We start from the raw sequence: 284 nt of genomic DNA, 5'->3' as shown, positions 1-284 counted from the left end.
ACGTACAGAAATGGTGTTAAGGGGTTTTACGGAATTGAAGAGAAATGGCATGACAGCGTGTTGGTAAAGCTAAAGTGCTTTTTTTTGAGTTTGGGTCTCCACAGTCTCTCTACCCTTCGGGGTAGGGGTAAGGTCTGCGTACATATTACCCTCCCCAGACCCCACTTATAAGATTATACTGGATCGTTATTGTTGTTGTTGTTCTTTTCCTAATGACATCGTTGTTGGAATTAATTGGCACGTAAGTTGATTAATGATCAGATAATTGATAATCTAACTTGTCA

Source organism: Nicotiana tabacum, chromosome 3 (genome assembly GCF_000715075.1).
Source record: "Nicotiana tabacum cultivar K326 chromosome 3, ASM71507v2, whole genome shotgun sequence".
Lineage (NCBI taxonomy): Eukaryota > Viridiplantae > Streptophyta > Magnoliopsida > Solanales > Solanaceae > Nicotiana > Nicotiana tabacum.
The sequence above is the reverse complement of the archived record's forward strand: the minus strand, read 5'-3'. Positions refer to the sequence as shown.